General features: G+C 51.3%; 1 protein-coding gene and 1 long non-coding RNA gene across 4 annotated transcripts in view; one reads left to right on the forward strand and one right to left on the reverse strand.

Moving 5' to 3' along the window:
* Positions 1-250: 250 nt before the first annotated feature.
* Positions 251-5,077, reverse strand: LOC125280965 (uncharacterized). The gene is made up of 5 exons (XR_007187866.2): positions 4,883-5,077; positions 4,550-4,740; positions 4,214-4,363; positions 2,308-2,499; positions 251-1,350 (listed from the first exon to the last, which is right to left on the reverse strand). It is a non-coding gene; the product is annotated as an uncharacterized LOC125280965 (long non-coding RNA).
* A 5,896-nt stretch (positions 5,078-10,973) lies between these two features.
* The window catches only part of PCGF3 (polycomb group ring finger 3), a 53,845-nt gene continuing 45,055 nt past the window's right edge, over positions 10,974-19,763 (forward strand). For all 3 annotated transcript variants that reach the window (XM_026485865.4, XM_026485866.4, XM_026485867.4), the window contains exon 1: positions 10,974-11,169. The gene's annotated coding sequence lies outside the window, so the exon portion shown is untranslated. The remainder of the gene's footprint in view (positions 11,170-19,763) is intronic.

Genomic DNA, 19,763 nt, shown 5'->3' on the forward strand with positions numbered 1-19,763 from the left:
GTGGACGTGCCCACGTGGGTGGGTACAGGAGCAGGCATCAGTGAAGTCACTCAGCCCCACAGAAGGTCCGCATTTCCTGGAAGGGGCAGCAGGAGGCCAGCGTGGAAGAGGAGGCTGGGGTCAGTTCGCAAAGGGCCTGGAATCCAGACTAGTCGTTAGCCTGGGCCTGTTGATGTGGTTTTGGAATATAGGTGAGGTTCAGTGGGGTGGAGTCCGGAGCTGACGACCAAGAAAGAATTCTTGAGGCATCTTTGGTGCAAAATGGTGGTTTATTAAAGCACAGGGACAGGACCCGTGGGCAGAAAGAGCTGCTGCCCGGGTTGTAAGGGGTGGCTGACTATATACTATGGGGTTGGGGCAGGTAAGGGAAAGGGAGGATGAGAAAGTACTTTCATATGTTAAAGAGACTCACGGGATCCCCAGGCCTTGCCACTGTCAAGTTAAGGTGGTTTTTCCCTCCGGCAAGGCATTAGCATGAAGGTAGCCGGGAACTTCCTGCAGGAGCTTTACTCTGCTTGCTCTGCCTGCTTCGAGTGTCTGTCAATGGGCTGCAGGTTATAAGGACATTTAATAATTTTATCTTACATTTCCTTCTGGAAGCTAGGTTATTGATGGAAATGCTTTGTTCTTGTAGATTGCTAAGACGTTTGTAAACTGAGGGAGACTCCTGTCTTGCAGGATTGTGGTCTCTGTAAGTGAACTACTTGTTTTTCCTCTCCTTAGCTTCAGGGCAGCCGGGAGCACCTGAGGAAGGTCAGTCACGTTAATCCCATCTTGGGGGTGGTGGTGTCAGCTTCTGCTTTGTCCTCAGCTGGCCCTCTGTTCCCTCATCACTGTTATGGGCAGAGGTGGTGTGGGCTGAGGAGGAAGACGGAGTCCAAGGCCAGCCTGTCCTGCCCAGGGAAAGGGCAGTGTCCCAAGGGTGAACCTGGGGGTTGTCAGCCTCCTCCACTGGGTTATTATCTGCAGTCGACAACTGAAGAAACAGCTGGGGCAGAGTGGCGAGAGAACTGAGAGCTGGAAGGCAGAGAGGAGGGAATGCCAGCTGTCTCTCTTCCCCCAAGAACTCCCCTGTGGGTGGGTGGCCTCATCTCCAGCTTCCCCACCCACCCAGAAGTCCACCACAGACATCTCTTCTACTCTCCAAGTAATACTCTCCCCAAGGTCATCTGTGATCTGGATGCAGCTGGCATAAGTGGACACCATACAAGCCTGGCGTCTGGTCCCTCTCCACCTCTGACTCTCCGGCTCAGCTGGGGGTGGGGGCCTCTTCCCCATCCCTAGCGCTCTTCTGCAGACTAGGCAGCTCAGCAAGGTCACAGTCGCACGCCAACAACGAACATGCAGAAACTAAAATGAAAGACACAAAACCATTTACAATTACTTTGGAAAATTAAATACTTGGGTCTGTAACAATCAATGAAAGGAAACCTCAACAGAAATGGAGTCAGGATTCCAGAAGGGGGAGCTCTCGTGCTGTACCATTCAACATCCGATATTGCCAGTACACAGCCTAACAGAAGAACCCTCACTAGGAAAGAATCTTCAGTTACAAGCCGCAAGAGGAAGAGATGCCATTGCATCTCCTACAAGAAGTGAACGACCCTGCAACTCAGCCAGTGAGAAACTGCCATCACTGCAGTGGGCTCCTGCTTTTCTCCCGTGGACTTTCATTCACAGCAACACCTCCCAACTTCCTCCTTCTTCTCCTTCAAATAACATCCCTCTCCTTTGTTTGTTGGACGGGGCTATGATTTTGGCTGCAGCCTGCTTGTCCTGCATTGCAATTCTTTGTTATTCCTGAGTAAAGTCTTTTTTTTTTTTTTTTTTTTGGCTGGTAAAAAAACTTTTATTTTTAAGGTCAACAGGTATAAACTTAGCAAACTGTACACAGGACTTGTATGATAAAATTAATGCAACACAAATGAAAGAAATCAATGGAGACCTTAAAAAAAGGGAGAGATATACCATGTTCATGGATTAGAAGGCTCAACGCAATAAAAATGTCCGTTCTCCCCAGATTGACCTATAGACCTAATATAACTCTTATCAAAAGGGTTTTGTAAACATAGACTGGGAAAAAAATATTTGCAAACCACATAGCCAACAAAGCACTGGTATCTAGAATATAAAAGAGCCCTCAAAACCCAACAGTGAAAAGAAAAAAAAAAATAGTCCAATTAGCAAAAGACATGAAAAGACATCTCACTGAAGAGAATATACAAATGGCAAATGATGATGAATGGCTAACATCACTAGCTATTAGGAAAATACAAATTAAAACCACATTGAGATACCACTACACACCTTTCGGAATGGCCGAAAGAAAAACCAACGAGGGGCGCCTGGGTGGTGCAGTCGTTAGGCGTCTGCCTTCGGCTCAGGGCGTGATCCCAGAGTCCTGGGATCGAGTCCCACATCAGGCTCCTCCGCTGGGAGCCTCCTTCTTCCTCTCCCACTCCCCCTGCCTGTGTTCCCGCTCTCGCTGGCTGTCTCTCTCTGTAAAATTAATAAATAAATTATTAAAAAAAAAAACCAACGGCGTCCAGCGCTGGTGAGGTTATGGGTAACTCAGTTACTCATCCGTTGCTGTGAAGAATGTAAATGGTGCAGCCACTGCAGAAAACAGGTCGACAGTTTCTTATAAAACTAACGTGTGATTATCATTCAACCCAGCACTCTGAGGCATTTATCCCAGAAAACTAAACACTTATTTTCAACAAAAATCCATAACAAATGTTTGCAACAGCCTTATTTGTGATACCTAAAAACTCAAAACAACCCATTTGCCTTTTAGTGAGCAAATGGTTAAGCCAACCCCAGGGCATCCACACCACGGAATGGGGCTCAGGGGGAATGGACTGTTCATACACGAAGCAGCTGGAGGGATCTCAGGGTAATTATGCTGAGTGGGGGAAAAATCCAAGTTCAGAAGGTGATGTACTATATAATCTATTAACCTTGAAGTGAAACTGCCAGTTATTTTACCCGCAAAAATGGGTTTATTTGGGAATAGCAGAGAATTGCAGTCCTCGGCAAACAACCTACAGCAAAACCATAGACTAGTCTGGAAAACAAAGAAGAGGCTCTTTTATAGAGGAAAGAGGGAGTTGGGAGGACTGTTGTAAACAGAAAGTCCATTGGGGTAAAACTGGCAGCTGGAAGTGTAATGGCTTCTCATTGGCTGGGCTGTTGCTGGGGGAGAAGGAAACTTTCCTCCTTCTGGGATAGAGCAGTAGCTACAGGGGAATTGACTTACTTTCAAGGTCCCTCACTTCTTGTTGGGTCTGCAAGTAAGAGCTCCACCTGTGGAACCTCCCTATTCCATTTTAGTGAGGTTTCCTTTATTAATAGTCACAACTACCATTTGTTTACATTTTTCAAAAGATAAAAATTCAGAAGTGGAGAGCAGATTAGTAGTTTTAAGAGGGAGCAGGTGGGAGATGGGGTCTCCCGGTGATAGAAATACTCTGTCCTGACTGTGGCAGTGGGTACAGGAGTCCGCGTGTGACACAGCTGTGTGATGGGAGTGTAAGCAAAACCGGAGAAATCTCAGACCGTGATTCACCAGTGTTGGTACCATGTCTGTGACACAACACGCTGTGTTTTGAAGACGTTATCTTTGGGGGAAACTGAGCAAAGCACAGAAGGAATCTCTATATTATACCTTACAACTGCATTTGAATCTATAATTATCTGAAAATAAGTTTAATTTTAAAAACTCACATAACATGGAAAGCACACTCATTTGGAAACAACTTTTTCCACTCTCACATTTATTTAAAGTTGGGCAAGTATCTTCAACATAAGCAGCTAAGCTGTTCAAGTTTTGAATCCAGGTGAAGCACCCTCCCCAAAGGGTCATTTTGCACCCAGAATCCATCTGCACACCGTTGGGACCACCACATCTGAAGAAACCCCTCAGTGATCTCCACCTAGTGTCTTCCTTTAAACGTGATCTTTAAAGCTTTGTTTAAAATAACACTGACACACAATTATGACTAAATCTTTGTTCCAATTTTTTATCTCCTTTCTTAACCAAATACAGACGCCCATCAGCATCCCAAACTAGCATTAATCAAGGCTTTTTCAGGCCACTGTCTTCCCTAAATAGTATCTTGTTCAAAATTAAGTAATTGAGAGCAGTCCCTTTGCCAAGAATGGAGCAAAGGCAATACCTTCCTCGCTGAGGATACTGGGGAAGAAATCTCACCTTAGATGATGACATGGCCACAGCCCATCCTGTTGGATTGGTTTTTACTTGGCTTTTATCTGCTCCTCTCAAGGGAATGTCAGCCATTTGAGGGCAGGAGCCGGTCTGTGCACACCCGAATCTCTGGAACAGGCTGGGGCCAGCACACAGCTGTGGAAGAAGATACAAGTGTGTGGGGTGGGGGACCTGTCTGCCTTGCCCCGGCCTGTCCAGCAGGTTCTCCACAGGGCGGCCCACTCCCCCCACCCCGCCCTGCAATGCACGCCCTGGACAGGAGCCTCTGAGCCTGTCTGATTCCAGGTGCACAGCCTCCCTTCCCAGCACCCCCGTCTTTACTCATGTCCACTCCATGCTGCTTTCCCCGAGTCACGGCTGCAGAAAGCTCACGCGCACCAGCGCTGCGTCACAGCAGGGAACGGCGCAAGCAGATCAGAATCTGGATTCTCGGGCTGCCTCAAAAAGGACGGTGTGACTTCATCCTTATCCATCTGGGAGGCCGATCGGGGAATCTGCACTGGAATGTGAACCTGTTTAGTTAGAGGAAGAAAGTCTTTGGTCACTGTGGTCTGTGCTCCAGTCGGTCCCCACCAGAGAGAAGCCCTTGGGGTTGCCTCCCCCTAACCCATCTGTCCCTCCCACAGTCTAGGGAAGCCAGCCTCGGAGGCTCACCGTGCCTCAAAGTCATGACGAGTATCTGCGACTGCAGCGGGCTGGCCCGGCTCATGGAGGACTGGGGCCCAGTCTTGTTCTTGTCGCTCAGACCTGTTCAGCCTGCTAAAAAAGAGGAAGGGTCTGAGTGCTCACTTTTCTGTAAGCGCGTGGCGAGGTGGGCAGGTTTTTGTACGAGTGTGGTCTGATGTTCACCTGCTTGGTGTGTGTCGAATAGGAGATGGTATCTAGTGTGTGTTCGCGTGTGTTGTGTAAGGCGGTGTGGTTTTTGGTGTGTGTGGTGCAAGGTGGTCTCTGTGTCCTGTGTGTGTGTCATGGGGTGAAATGGGAGAACAGGTGTCTAATTCCTTGGTGTGCAGCGTGTACAAGTGCGTCTACTTGCGTGTGTGTGTGTGTGTGTGTGTGTAAAGTGAGCGTGTGTTAAATCAGAAACTGTGCTAGGTCTGAGATTGTGCTCCACGTGTGAGCTCACAAGCCAGCCTACCACAGGGCACACATATGTGTATGCGGAAACCACGGGACCCGGGTCAGAGGGGAAGAGCACCTGTCCCTTGCAGCCACAGCAGAGCCTTGTGTTGGTTCCCCCGGTTCTCGTCTCCATGGGCAGGTGGGTGGCGTGCACGGCTGTGGGGTGTGCTTCAGAAGAACCCCAAAACAGGAAACTCTTACCTCACACAGGACTGCTGTGAGCCTCCCCACCCTGCCTTCCAGAGAGAGAACCCTTCTCTTCATGCTGGAATGTGAGCAACCCTCCTCCAGGGAGGGGAAGGGCTGGGCACTTCTGACCATCCCGGATGTCTCTGAGACATTCTGAACGAGGCTGTAAACGATTTTGCTCTGAGGACCCGGACCAGGCAGAACCAGAAACCTGAGAAATTCATGGAGAACGGCCTCCCAACAGGATCTACTTTCACAAATACCTCCACAGGGGCCCTGAGATTGAGTCCGGTGTTGGGCTCTCTGTGCACGGTGCAGAGTGGGCTTGAGGTTCTCTCTCTCCCTCTCCCTCGGCCCCTCCCCCATGCATTCTCTCTCTCTCTCTCTCTCTCTCAAATAAATCAACCTTAAAAAAAACAAACAAACCTCGATAGGTACCTGATTTTTTTGTTTGTGGATATGACATGATGAATCTTTAAGCAAGGCATTCTGAGGTGGAAAATAGGTGTTGTGTGTGTGCATGTGTGAGAGAGAGAGAAAGAGAGAGGGACATGAGAGTCTAGTTTATTTGTGTAAAATACGAGAGATGGGTGTCTGACTTTTCTCTCTGTATGGCTGAAATTAGCACCTAATTTTTCTGTGTGTTGTATGGCATGACATTTTGTGTATGGTGTGAGATACTTACCAAATTTTTCTGGTGTACGTTGGAAATGGGTGTCCATCTGTTTGTGTAGAGAGAGGTGTATTTATTCGTGTGTGTGCTTTGAGGTCAGTGCGGCCCACCTGACCGTCGTTTTGCTCTTTCGACCCTCTCTGTTTTATGACACAGTTGTCCTGCTACTGCCACCGGCCTGCCGCAACCCACAAGGGTTTTAACACAGGCAAGCACACAGAACACACATCAGTCCTCATTTACTGGGCGAGTGGTAACTCTCTGCACACCGTGCTCTCCACCCTGCTTATCCTTTTTTCTTTTTTAAAGATTTTATTCGTTTATTTGAGACTGAGCAAGCGAGAGAGAGCAGGAGCAGGGGAGAGCGGTAGAGGCGGCGGGAGAAGCAGACCCTCACTGAAGCAGGTCCACCCCAGGACCCCGAGATCACAACCCCAGCTGAAGGCAGACGCCCCACTGACTGAGCCACCCAGGAGCCCCTGCACCCTGCATATCTTAGTGGTAGGTCTAGCTCTCACCCCCGGCGGTGGCCCCATGACGGTGTGCACAGGTGTCGGCCACTCTTGCTGCAGCTACCAGGACCTGGAGTGTGGAGACGCACACCTGAGGCCTTGCGGCCTGGATCCAGTTTTTTTGGTTACAAATTATGCTTCAATTAGCAGCCTTGTACATGGTTGTTTTGTTTTGTTTTGTTTTTGCCAGTGTTTTGCCAGTTTTACCAATTTATCTTTGGGATAAATCCCTACTTCGGGATAGCTGGGCCAAAGGATAGATATCCGTGTAGTTTCACCGGATGTTATCAATCTCCATTAGATTATACGAGGCTCTTGCCAACAAAATAAGTTATCAAATGGCGGGTTTTGTCGCCAGACTGGTCAGGAGAGGCCTCAGTGGATGTCTGACCATAGACCTGAGAGAGGGAAGAGCCACATGGGCAGCAAGGACGGGCCACCCAGGTCCAGGAGCGGCTCTGCCAAGCCTTGAGATGCGAGAGCCGGCCTGTCCAAGAGAGCCATGCGGTCGGAAGAATTGAGTTGGGGAGAGCAACCAGGGCCAGGCCAGAGCCAAGGCAGGGCTGGACCCCAAGGCAGGACCTTGGAGACTCAGAGCAACCACTGGGCTGCTAAGCAGAAGCTTGGCACCCTCCAACTCAGGTACTGAAGGGTCTGCTCATTGGCTGCTCTATTCAGCATAGCCTGAGGGCGGGGCAGAGGCTGTGGAAACAACCCAGACAGAACAGGTGGGCTCAGGCCAGGGCAGCAGCTGCGGAGTCCAAGAGCCATGGCTGGGTTAAGACATATTTGAAGATAAAGCCCCAGGACTTCCCCAGGAATTGGATGTGAGAAAACAGAGAAAGACAGGAATCAGGAATGAGTCCAAATATGTGTGCCCCAGTAACAGAAAAAATGGAGTGGCTATCGGTTGAGAAGAGGAAGATGGAAGGGAGCAGATCACCTGTGTAGCCTTGAGTTGTGTCCTGAGCCTGGTGGGAATGATGACTGTTGTGCACTGGAGGAACACATCATGCGTAAACATTGGAGCATAGCCATCATCTGCACTGGGCTTGAAACCATGGGCGGAATGAGCACTGGCCAGGAGAGGAGCCTCAGGACAAGGAGAGGGGGCCTGGCAGGAAGAGACCAGGAGGAGAGAGGGTGGCAGAGGGGCCAAGAAGGTGCCAGTCATGGGGCAGAGCACAAGTGGAGAATGGGCCAGGGGGAAAGTATTTGAGGAGAGAGCAGCACAGGGGGTCATGGAGATGACAATGGCCACTGGAGAGAGCCCACAATGTCTTGGGTGCCTGGACCAGAGCATTTTGTTGCAGTGGGGGCACGGCAGAAACCTGAGGGTTTAAAAGAGAACATGGAAGGGGAAATCAGAGAGGCGGAGTGTAGACAGCTCTCTGGAGGAGTCGTGCTATGAAGACAAGCACAGAAGTACACCATCAGGAGAGAACAAGTCCTGTTCTGTTCTGTTAAGACAGGCGGCCTCACCCTGAGTTTGTGAGTGAATGGAGTGATCCAACACAGACACTGGCCTGGGAGAGGTGAGGAGGAGCAGCTGGGTGGGTGCCAAGGACAGGCCAGTGCCCCAGGATGGCTGGGTGGCACAGGAGTGAGGGGCAGTGGGCTGAGGGGGGGGGGGCTGTGTCCTCTCACTGCTTGTGTTATGGTTTCTAGTTTCTTCTTTCTTTCCTGCTCTGTTGAGGTATAAACCACACATATGTAACCGGTAAACTTCAGTGAGTTTTGCCCCATGTATACACCCATGAATGTACCACCACCACCCACACAGCACGCAGTTCCATCATCTCAGGTTTCCTTGGGACCCTGTGATCACCCTGCTCTTGGGCCTTTGCTCTGAGTGAAACTCCTAGAGGCTTTTGAGCAGAGGAGAAACATGGCTTGACTAATGTGTTATGAAAGTTACTACTCTGCGTTGAGAATAGATGTTGGAGGAGGGAGCGTCAAGGAAAGAAGCAGAGAGACCGGTCTGGAGGCTATGCACTAATCCAGGGCCAATCAATGACCTCGGGCCAGAGTGGGGATGGAAAGCTATAGCCATATTCTGAGGGGTCTGCCGACAGCAGGTATGGGAAGAAAGGATCCCAGTGTTTTGGCTTAGCAGGCAGGATGGAGCCCTCTCCTCTGCAATGGGGGTTGGGGTGAGTAGCAGGCTTGGGGGGAGATCAGGAGTTGATATACTGATATCAGAGCCTGAGCTCCCTAAAGATATCCCAGCGGGGATATGTCCAGACAGTTGGCTATGGGAGCCCAGGGTTCAGGGTCAAGGTCTGGGGTGTTGTTGCTGACGACGTCCCCAGGGAGAGCAGGCAGATCAGATGTCCTGTCTGCACTCTTTGAGAGAGACCTATGGTCATGCGTCATGCACACACTCTGGCTCTCCCCCATTTGCAGACAGAGAGCTACAGGGTCAGAGGGCCATCACATGACTTCCTGGGGTCACTGCCCTGTGCCCAGGGCTGTTCCTGGCCTGTTATCCCCACTTCTGACACCCAGGCCTCCACTCCAGCCTGGTTCAACTTAGCTGCCATTTCACTGCATCAGGGCCTTCCTCTCCCAGTGTGAAGGGCTGCCACAGCCCCCCTCCCCAAATCCGGTCTCCGGGTGAGGACTTGGGCTCAGGCAGCCTTCCCTTTCTCCAGTGTGGTCATCTCTCCCTGTACCCCATCAACACCACTGAGGCTCTGACCCAAACAGAAAACAGCCCTCTAGTCCCAGAAGCCCCCTCCAAAGCAAAACATCTGAAATGTTGTCTGTACTTACCCACCTCCCTTGAGCCTACCACAATTCGGTTTTTACCCTACCAATGCATCCACACTGCACTGGCCAAGGTCCCAGAAGGGTCCCACTCCCCAGACCCCTCTCAGCAGCCGATCAGACATCACTCACTCCTAGGGACCCTCCTCCCCAGTCTGCTCAATCTGGGTCTTTCTTACTGGACCCTCCTGGACTCGCTGGTTTCTCCATGTGGGCAGGGAGCTCAGTCCCCCCATCCCTCACTCACTCCTTTGACTTGCTCATCCATCCCCAAACACTGCAAACTCATACTACACTCCTGAAGCCCACAGCCTCACAGCAGCGCCACTGGGAGTCTAACAGCTATTACAACTGGACTCCTGACTCCACTCTCCTGCACTCCATCACCATCCCCAGATTGTCGGAGACTGTCCACCCTTCCAGTTGTTCCCCATCCATCCCTGCCTGTTCTCAAGCTGAGTCCCAGCAGTCCACACTTCCTCCCCTCCCGGGTACCACCCAGTGCAGCTCCACGGCTTCTCCCCTGCACTGCCTCCTGCATTGGTCCTGCCAGACAAACACAAGACAGTCAGAGGGAGGCTTTACCAGGCCACCACCGTGCCATCACCTCTCTGTTCAGAATGCCCAGGGACCTCTTCATCTGACCTCATGTCCTCCCTCTCCCTGCCCCATGCCCTCTGGCTTCCTTGCTGGCCCCTGGCAAGCATCCTTCAATCTCCCCACTTTGCAGCTTGGTGCTGGCAGGACAGCTTGCCTGTGAACCCCACCTCCAGATATTTGCAGGGCTCGTTCCCTCTGTGTCCCTACTCTGTGCCTCTACGGCTGGCTCCTTCCGTGTCCCTTACATGCCCACCCACCCCACTGTAACTAACACTGCAGACAGCCACTGCCTCCCCCACCCAGTTTATCTGGCTCCCACATGACACCAGATTTATTTTTTCCTCTGTTATTGCCCCCCCCCCGCCAAGGTGTGGACCCCACGAAGGGGTGGACGTCACGGTCACTACTTACAGCTCCAGGGCAGAGTCTGTGCACGGGTGGATGCACAGAGTTGCCGGGGTCAGCCCTGCTGCCCACTCCTGCTCTCCTGCCTGGTGCACGGAGAGCGCTCGGTGCTAGGTCCCAGAAAGGACTGGATCGCAAGAACGAGACCGACTCCGCCACAGGAATGCCCCGGTCCGGAGCCGGGCTCAGCGCCAGCTGCCTACTGCGTCCTGGGTCCAGTAGGACTCACCCCCAAGCCCGGCGAGCACCCGCCGACCACTCCCCCTCGGCCCACGCCCCCTCCGGCCACGCCCCCGCAATCCTCCGCCTCCTCTGAGGGCCCCGCCCCCGGCACCCTCCGGCTCCAGATCCCTGGCCTAACCCTGCCCGAATGCGCCTGCGCCTTCTGACCACGCCCCGGCCCCGGCCCCGCCCTTCAGTCCCCGCCCCCCTCCGGGCCCCGCCCCCTCGCCGGCTGCGGGGTGGGAGCCGGGCCGCGTAACGCGCATGCTCCATGAGCGGCGCCCCCGACTCGCTGCTCGGCTCCGTTCGGGCATTTCCGCCTCTTTGTTTTAAACTCCGGACGGGTTTTTTTCTCCTGCTCTTGGGGGGGACCCGGAGGGAGCGGCGCCCCCCCCAACTCCCGTCGCTGCCCCCGCGTGCGCCCCGCTCGCCCGCAGCCGAGACGGCAGGTCAGTGAGTCCGCGCCCCGCCTGGCCTGGCCCGCGGCTCCCGCTCCTCAGGCCGCGGCCTCGGCCCGTGTGCGGGCCCGGAAGGCTCGGAACCCCGGCCCGCGCCCCTGCGCCCCTCGTCGGCCCAGGCCAGCGGAGCCCCGAAACGGCTCGGCAGGCTCCCGGCGCGGGCCGGGCCCACGGGGCCGGGCCCCCGGGACAGGTCACGGGGAAGGGCCGGACGCCGGGACGGGTCATCGGGGAGGGACCAGGGAGGACCGGACCCCGGGACGGGCCAGCGGGGAAGGCCAGACCCTGAAACGGTTCACGGAGGAGGGCTAGACGCCAGACCCACCAGACAGGGACCAGGAAGCGCCGGACCCGGGGATAGGTCACCGAGGAGAGTCCAACCCTGGATAGGTCATCCAGGAGGGTCCAGCCCCAGCACGGGTCACCAAGGAGGATTGGGACCCTGAGACCGGACAGGAGCCAGAGAGGGCTGGACTCTGAGACAGGTCACGGAGGAGGGCCAGACCCTGAGCTGGCAGGACCCAGGGAGGGCTGGAACACTGGGCTGGGTCATTAAGGAGGGCCAGCACACCAAGACTGGCCCCAAAGGGGGCTGGGATCCTGGAACAGCCCTGTGAGCACTTCTGAGACCCTGAGACAGCCCCTTCTGAGTGGGAGGCCAGGACCTTGGGACCGTGCCATGAGGAGGGTTCATCCCATGCGACAGGCTCCGGGGATGACCAGGGCCCCAGGTAGGTCATTTGGGAGCATCTGGATGCTGGGGCAGGACCACGAAGAAGCTAGGCTCTCAGGAAGGAGAGCTGGAACTTGGAGACAAGTCCCTCAGAAGGCCAGAACTCCTGAACAAGTGGATGGGAATCACCCAGACCACAAGTGTGGACTATAAGGAATGCTGGAACCCCAAGCCAGCCCTCCAGGGGGTTGGACCCCTCAGGCAGGATCCAGAGGTGCCCTTAATGTGTCCAGTTTACTCAGCTGGATCCACCTGCTGTGAAGGCTTGGGCGCATCAGGGACCCTGGTCACCTGAGCCCCACAGTGCAAATCCCGCTGAGGCCCCTGAGCACCCTGATGTTATGAGCACCTGGGCCAGCCCTCCAGACCTTCTGACCTTCAGCAGATGCTGCCTGGCTGGGCCCCAGGGGCACATGCGAGGCAGGGCTGGGACCCATCCTCACGCCTCTAGGTAGATTCAAGAGGAGCTCCTAGTCCACACTAGCTCCATGCCTCAAGTCAACACTGTGTTCACTCCCCACACCCAGAAAGCTATCCCCTACCCTGTTCTTCCAGCCCCCACTCCAGGGCTACTGTGTTTGCCTTGGCTTGTGGTTGGTGTTCATCACCTTCAACCACTTGTGCTCTCCTCTCCCTCCATTGGTGGAGGTCATATGGTTGTGCGGGTGTACCCTCCAGCCTGAGACTGGAGGTGTTTTCAGTGTCTAGGACGTTCCAGGAGGGGTGGGGTCCAATCAGGAGTGTTGGAAGCCTAGGGAAGTGTTTTGGGGGTGCTGGCCCAGTGCAGGAAAGTTGGAGCAATGGGGTTTTTGCTCCTCTGAAACCTTCGAATGAGACTTTCATCTAAAACTGGCCTGTGTTCTCCTTTAATTTGAAAGTGCTGATGAAAAAGTAAGGTGTGGTATGTGCTGCTCTCTGACTGGGGGATGGCTCCAGAGTGTGTCCAGTAAGATAATGCTGGAAGAGTTTGAGAGAATGAAAAGCCCAGGAGGGCAAGGGCCTTGTCCAGCTCAGCTCCCAGAACTGGCCGCCTGGCATGGGGTCAGCAGGCAGCACACAACTATTAAACGAAGCGAGTACGTGAGTGAGTGAGTGAGTGAAAGGTAGGAGTACTTTCAGAAAGATCAACGTGTGTTAGGCTCGCACACTTATGCAGAGATCGGGCGGTAGGGTGAGATACAAATCTAAAACTCCGAGCTCTGTGGACTCCCGAGAAAGACACTTGAACTGGTCAGTTCAGTATTTCACTTTGTGCCACAGCTTCACTGCTTGGTTACTTAGGAGAAAACCCTTTAGATTTTCAGATCAACATTTCATAGGACCGAATCTTAACCAAACGGAGTCACCAAATCGTCCAGCTTAGGAACTTTTATTTGCCAAATGGAACCACACCTGGGACCTTCTTACTCAACACTTACTTCTGATTTTTTTTTTTTTTTTGTACTTTTGCACCTTTCTTAAAATTATTTTGTTTTGTGAAGTTTTGGAAGACTTGCCAAATGGGGCATTCAGGTTTGGTTGGGCTCTTTATTTTCCTATTTTTGGATTTTTAAAGGTGTGATAGTGCTGCATGGTTGCATTATTTATATATTGCTGTCCAACAAATTACCCCAAAACTTGGTGCCTTAAAACATCAGTTATTATTTTACAGTTTCTGTGGGTCAGGAATCCAGGCACAGCTTGGCTGAGTCGTCTGGCTCAGAGTCTCACAAGGCTGCCTCAGCTGGAGGTTTGACTGTGTGTTCGACTGTGTGTCCAGGCCAGCTCACTCAGCCACTGGGGCTCTTCACAGGGCAAGTCAGAGGGAGCCAGTGATGGAACAGGAGAGCACGCAAGAAGGCCACAGTCTTCATGACCTGATCTTGGCAGGGACATCCCATCCCTTTTGCCATATTCTCTTTGTTAGAACCTAGTCACTGGGCCCAGCCCTCACTTGAGAGGAGGCGTGTGTGTACTGGGAGTGGGGGTAATGGTCACTGTGCCCATCTAAACACCTGTCGTTTATCAGGTTTCAGCTAATGTCGGGCCTATACCTGAGAAATACCCTGTAAGTAAATTAGCAGAATTGTGTTTACAACAGTTTGTTAAATATAGGGTTGCAACAACTCAGCTGTCTCTTTAATTGTGTAGGTTCCTCTGATGTCACCATAATGACTGAAACCACTGGAAGTTACACATGGGGGAAGATATTATAAATAGGGACGATCCTTGGGAATTACACCTGTAGCAAGCCATAAGCAACTCCCCCCCAACCCTGCAAATTAAACTGAGTGCTGTAGAATTCTTTGATAGCTTCAAATTCAATGATTTCAGTGTTTACAGAGCATCAGTTTATCCCTGCCCAAGATTTTGCTCCAGGAATTATAAACCGACCTTTGTAAGAAGTTTTCCAGAAGTAAGATCCTGAGACATTTTGGGTATTTGACCCTTGTAAGGAAGTCATGCTCCAGGAACCTGAATGTAAGAGCCTCAGTGCTTAGGGCCTGTGGCTCCCTGGAGTGCCTGGACTCCAGTGCCATGCCTCTCTCTGGTACTCTGGGCTGGAGCTGGGGCTGTAGCATGGGGCTGTCAAGCACACCCATCCAGGGGAACTTGTCCCAGGAGCCCTCTGTGGAAGGAAGTGTCCCCTCCCGCTGCCTAATTCTCTCTGGACCTGCCAGGGTTCCACCCGGCTAGTGGGAGGCAGGGCCCTTTGCCATGGATTAGAATTACTTATTTGAGTTGTTAGATTTGAATTATAAAGCAAGGTTTGTTTTGGTTTATACTGTTACCCTTTATTAAATGCCAGGCTTTATTATTTCATTTGAAGTTCTTTGTTTAGTGGTCAGAATCGAATTTGAAATCGAAAATGTAATTTTACTATTGAAATATATTGAAGTTTGGGGACAGTTCTACCCTTCTGATATTTGGCGTTAATAGTGCAGAAATGCTGCCCAATTCATTGTGCTTCAAAAAATGGAACTATGCTGTTGTGCAAGTTGATGGTTTTATCGTTAAATTTTAAGGAGTAAGACCTTTAAAAATAATAAGACTATCTTTTCTGACCTGCCATGTTCCTTCCTACAGAACTGAGTTCTCTGAAGGTCAAATGACAACAATAATGAAACACTTAACACATGATGAGAGAGTTAAGATGTGAGCCTTGCTTAGATGCATTTTCAGAATTGTCTGTGGAATTAAGCCAAACTCATCGATAAGAAATAAAACTCGCTAGAAAGTATAGTCCTTAGAAACTGATTGTTGGGTTGATTGCTTTTTTGAAGAGAACTTCTGATATTTAGGTGAATTTGGAGAGCAGAAGTTAATTGGATTATTTTCCAAATGAATCAGTATTCGCTGGACTTGGCTACATTAACAGCAAATTCCAGATGTTTAGCAAGAAATGTGCAAACAGTAGAAAGCTGTCTGCATTCTTCTTTGCAGCCCCTGCTAACTGGGGTTTTATGGAGCCAGAAAGTGTGGTGCTCAGCAGCCCCCCCCCCCCCCCCCCCCCGTGTCAGATGCTCCACAAAGAGCTCGGAGCTGACCTTCTTCCACACCTTGTGTGGCCCTGTCCTGGAGGTACTGTGTGTACCAACTTGTCTGGTTCTTAACGCCACCCCACATCTGCTGTCTGATCGCCCACGTGTGCCTGGGAGGGAATAGACGCAGGCCACAGCTGGAACGGGAGGAGCAGAAAAGGGTCAGCCTTTCCCGTTTTTATTTCAGAAGAAAACACAATGGAGAAAAACTGAAAGAATTCCACACCCCCACCCTGATCTAGGATTATTTATGCTTTGCCATATTTGCTTCATCTCTTTTTTCTAAATGCGTACTTATTGGCATTGAATCATCTGAAAGTAGCTACAGACAACCTACCACGTTCCTTAAGTAATTCAGGGCACACAGGTGACAGGATTAGGATGGTCTCCACACAGCCACAGTGTCATTATCACACCTGAGAAGGGGCACTGGGTTCACATACTAGTTAATAGTCAACTGTTCATTTTCAAATCTCCCCACTTGTCTCAAGAATGTCTTCTTCTTCTTTTTTTTTTTTTTAAAGATTTTATTTATTTATGACAGAGACAGCCAGTGAGAGAGAGAACACAAGCAGGGGGAGCGGGAGAGGAAGAAGCAGGCTCCCAGCAGAGCAGGGAGCCCGATGTGGGGCTCAATCTCAAGAATGTCTTTTATGGCATTTTTCCCTTAACCAGATCCAGGCAGGTTCCTGGCATGGCATAGGGGTCATGCATCTCCTGAACCAGACACACCTGGGTTCCCAGAGTAGCACTGGGGGTGATGTCCTTTCTGAACCAGACACAGGTGCGTTCCCAGAGTAGCACTGGGGGTCGTGGCCCCTTAGCGCCTTTTCAGGCTCCCCCTTGCCCTCCGCAGGGTTAACTTTTTTAAGCTACATATCACACCTGGATTTTTCTGATTCTTACGGTGTCGTCCACCTTTGTCTGTTGTCCCTGTGTACTCTATAAACTGAAGGAATGAGGGCGAGCCGGAGTCAGGCTTGAGATTTGGGAGATCCCTCCACAGGAGCCAGTGAGTGCTTCATATCGCGCCTTCGGGGACACGCGGTCAAGTTGCAGTGTTACTCGGGTCAGTCCTGTTGGCCGAGCTTCCGGTAGCGCAGTTCCCAGTGTCCTGCCAAGGGGCAGGTCAGTCCAGCCCTCCCTGTTCCGTTTCTGGTGGGGAGGCATCCTCGGGCCATTTCATCCTTCCTCACAGGCACATGGGTGAGCCCTACTCATCAGTTTCGAGGCTTTTAGCAGACTTTATAGAAGGTTCAGTAGGTGGAAAGGGTTTGAAATTGTTAATGGAAATAGGACTTTTGCTGACAAATAACATTTCTTTTCATAAAGTAAGTGCCTTTCTTACTGTAGAGACAGGAATGGCTAGAGGCAGTTGGTTTTCCCCAGCCTTTCGTTAAAGGCAGCCTGGTGAAGAAGACGGACATCAGAGATCACAAGAGGGGTGTCTTAGCCACCACAACAGAATGTTGTAGATGGAGTGGTTTAAACAGGCATTTATTTCTCACCGTCCTGGGGGCTGAAGTCCAAGATCAAGGTGCCAGTTGACGTGGTTCGTGGTGCAGACCGGCTGCCTCCTGGCTGTGGAAGCCCTCTGCTGTCTCTTCTTGCCAGGACACTAATCTCATCTGGGCCCAGCCTTACACATCTAACCCTGTCACCCCCAGAGGCTCCATCTTTGGAGATGGGTTAGGGCTCCAGCACAGGAATTTGAGGGAGGCGCAGTTCCGTCAGGGCCAAGCAAGGGTCTGTGGCTTCTGCTGCTTGTTTACTAACCTGTTCCTTGTCTCCAGAATTGGGAGAAGAGTTTCCTAATGAAAATGTTCCTGGGGCTGGTGGTCACTCCATTTTACATGCTTGGGAAACTGGCCCTTTCTTCTTCTATTAACTCCATTTCTTTAAATACCATTACATTAATTTTCTAATGCTGCGTAACAAGTTGCCACAAAATTAGTGTCTTAAAAGGACACCGACTTATTAGCCCCAGTTCCATGGGTTGGAAATCTAGCGCAGTGTCGCCCCTCTTCTGCTCAGGGCCTCGAAGCTGAAATCCACGTGCTGGGCTGAGGCTCTCATCTGGGATGAGAGGGTCATCTTCGGAGCTCACTAGCCCATCTCTTGTGGTTGTTGCACTGGGGTCCTGCTTTCTTGCTGGCTGACTGTTGGAGGCTGCCCTCAGCTCCTAGAAGTCCCACAGTTACTTGTCCCAGGACCATGGGTAGTTGGCAGCAAGTTGCTTTCTGCCAGGCCAGTAGGACTCACCCCTCTGACCTGCTCTTCTGGCACCAGCTGGAGAAAACTCTGCTTTGAAAGACCATGCTATTTGGCTTGCCCTACTTTAGGGTCAGCTGATTTGGGACCGTAATTACATCCTCAAAAATCCCTTTGCAGCAGCACCTAGGCTAATAAGGTGGGAGATATGTGTATGCCAGGGTGCAGAATCTCATGGCCATCTCAGGATTCTGCCTGCCACAGTCCTGGCACCCCAAAATTCATATCCTCCCAAATGCCAAATACAGCTGTCCCTCTTCTGAGGTTCCCCAGGGTCTCGTCCCACTGTGGCACCAGCTCAAAGTCCCAGACCTTGCCTGAACCACAGAGCTCTGGAGTCTGATCCCCTGGATCATCTGCTTAGTGCAATCCACTGGGGGCTGCTCCTGGACACTCGTGAACCAAGTGAGACAGATCGCCTTCCCAGCACCCCCCACAGCAGGACAGGTATAGGTTTACCAGTTGAGAATGGGGAAGTGGACATAGCAGGAGTCACAGGCCCAATGCAGTTCTGAAACCCAGTGGGGATCCCCAGTTGGGATTCTTGATTGGGTTTTAAGCTCAGGATGACCCCGCTGGTTCTCTGCTTCGCCCTCTGGGCTCTTGTTTCTACCCTGAGTCAGCCTTTTTCATGAAGGGGGTGCATGTCTGTAGCTGAGTAGCCTCATCAGCCGGAAGAATCCTGGGGTCCAACAGCCCCTTTTCACAGCATGTTTTTCGTCTTCTCCAGGGGTTGGATCTGGGAGTTAAAATGGGTGTGATTATATAATGATCTGTTATACGGTTGAGTTCTAATCTCACCTTCCCTTTTTCCTGACATTGTTTGACGTTACTGTCTCCTGTTCCAAATTCTCAAGGATCGTGTCTCAGCCCGTGCCCTCCTTGGCCCTCTGTCCTCGTCCCCCTGTCCCGTGTGGAAGCCTCGTCCTCCAGGCCAGCCGGCCGCACAGTGGTCCTCTTGCGCTTCGGGGGTCCCTTGCCCCATCGGTGGGGTGCCTGCTGCTCTGGCCCCTCCCTCCAGGTCCGAGGTCAGACGTCCCTCCGCACCGGCTCTCCTCTGGTCACTGTCTAAAGCAGCCCCTCCACCTGTTTCCTCTGCTTCGCTGCCTTCATCTGCTTTCTTCATGGTGCTCATCACTCTCTGCTGATGAGTTTGTCATGTCTCGTCACCAGCTGGAACAGGAGCTCCCTGAGCACAAGGCCTGTGGTAACATGTGAGCACTTGTTGTCTCCATAGGCATGCCTTGGATGAGTATTTGAGCACCTTTCCTGAGACGTCTGCAAACGCCATGGCTTCCATCCATACTTGGCTAATAGTTTGGCTGGATGTAGAGTTCCACATTAAAGTCTCTTTTCCTCAGAACTTTGAAAGAATTGCTTCTTTTACTGGTAGGATTCACGTTGCTGATGAAAAGTCTGGTGCTATCTGATTCTCACTCCATTGTGAACTCCTTTCCTCCCAGAACCGGTAGGACCCATTCTTGTACCCTTGACGTCTTCAGATTCCAGGACTTGGTTAGATGGGGGCATTTTCACTCGCTGTGCCAGGCACTCGGGCCTTTGTGGTCTGATGGTTCGTCCAGCTGGGGAAATACTTGAATAATTTTTTCCAAATCATGAAATACTGCCTATAAATGAGCATAGAGAAAGATATAATGAACATCTGTGTACTCATTACCCAGCTTAAGAAATAAAATATTAAAGTATATTTGAAAGCTCCTTATCTCAGTTTTCTGTTTTTTCTGAAACACCTATTGGTTGGATGTTGGATCTTTTCTATGTCCTATTTTTATCTATTCTTTGAGAAGATTTTCTCAACTTTATCATATAACTCTTTTATTGAATTTTTAATACCTCCAGTCACATGGCTGGCATTGCAGTATAGGGAGGTGGGTAGTAACAAAATAAATAGGTAAATTGTAAGTTCGAGGGTAATGTCTTGGATTCGTGGTGTGTGTGCATGTTGGTGCACACAGGACATGTAATTGTCAACAAGATGGTCCCTGAAGATGTTGCTGGGGAAATGACATTTGAGAAAAGGCTTGATGGAGGTGAGGTAG

This window comes from Ursus arctos, unplaced genomic scaffold (assembly GCF_023065955.2).
Source record: "Ursus arctos isolate Adak ecotype North America unplaced genomic scaffold, UrsArc2.0 scaffold_9, whole genome shotgun sequence".
In the NCBI taxonomy this organism is placed as follows: Eukaryota; Metazoa; Chordata; class Mammalia; order Carnivora; family Ursidae; genus Ursus; species Ursus arctos.